Raw genomic sequence first — 1,526 nt, forward strand, 5'->3', positions numbered from 1 at the left:
TGTAGGTAATATGTTTAATTTCTGTGGTTACTGTGAGAAAATAAAATCCCCTTTAGTCTTCATACTGACCACAGAACACTTAATAAGAGATTATTTTATTATTATAAATATTTGCTTAGAACTCACTGGACATTTTAAAAGTGAGAAGAAAGCAAACACCTGACTCTGGTTTGGAAATTTATCCCTCACTAGTTTTCCACATTTATAGTTTCTTCCATTCAGTGTGTTTTCCTTTTGGAATGTTTAGTGGTTGTGACTACTCAAAATAACGGGTTTTTTTTGTTTGGTTGGTTGGTTTTTTGTTGTTGTTGTTTTGTTTTACTGTAGGACAAATGCACTCACCAACGAGAGCAAGACAGTGAGAGGGAAAGTGAGAAATCACCTCCCAGGGGAGAATGCTATGTCACAATCCCTTCTCCTTTATTCTCCTCCTGGTACTTTATACATGCACACACACATGTGCCCAGCATAATTTTTATGCTATCCTGTCCAGGACTTGAACCACAGTCAACTATGTGGGAGCCCAGCACCTTAACCACCATACCACCTGCTAGCCCCAATAGCATCCATTTTTAAATGTACTTTTGTGCTTCTCTTTCCTCACTCTCTTCTGTTTTGTTGGCAATTTTCTTAGTACTACTTTCCAATTAGCCTATTCTCTGATTACTTTGTTCATCCCTCCTCCTGTTATTATTTCCTCTGCATATAATGTAAAAATTTTATTTCAGTTAGTGTGTCTTATTTTCATGAATTTTTATTTTTCTGTATCATATTAATTTCTTCTTAATTTACATTGACTTTTTCTGTATGTGCTTAATGGAGAGAGACAGAGAAAGAGAATGAGAAATCAATCCTTGGGGGTGATGGCTACACTGCAGTCTTTTCTCTGCCATTCTCCTCTTGATGTTTTGGGCATCTACACACACATCCAGCATGATTTTCAAACCACTGGGTCTGGGACTCCAACCTGAGCTACCTATGTAGGTTCCAGTGCTTTCACTTTTAAGTCACCTGCTGGCCGGCTTTGTTTTCTGTTTTGTTTTTGTTTTTTGTTTATTTCACTGTATTTCATTCTATTTGTACAATATTATTTTATTTCTTTATTTTTTATTTATAGGAAAACTAGCAAAATTATTTTATTTTCATTGCAGCAATTTGGTATAAAAATTTCCATGGTCTTCAATTGAACTGTATGTCTCTTTTCTTTAGAATGTCCTTTTTTTTATTAAAATAATATGTGCTCAACCTTCTATTTAACACTTAGATACGGCTTTTTGGAAAGGCCACAAGCCACCTGCTCCATGAAGTGACAAATTGGTTCTTGTTTTGGAAAATCCTCTAGGTATTTATAAAGAAATACATGTTCATGAAATTCTGAACAATCGTCACCAAAACCTGCTTCATTGGTAATTGGGAACTCCCACAGCTTCCCTTCTTTTGTCCACTGGATCATCTCTTCAAACCCATTCAGAATAAGCTGTTCATTGACTCTGGCAACCTGCTTAGCAAATTCCACATCCCAAAGT

The sequence above is a fragment of the Tupaia chinensis genome, unplaced genomic scaffold (assembly GCF_000334495.1).
Source record: "Tupaia chinensis unplaced genomic scaffold, TupChi_1.0 Scaffold000021_1, whole genome shotgun sequence".
NCBI classification, from domain to species: domain Eukaryota; kingdom Metazoa; phylum Chordata; class Mammalia; order Scandentia; family Tupaiidae; genus Tupaia; species Tupaia belangeri.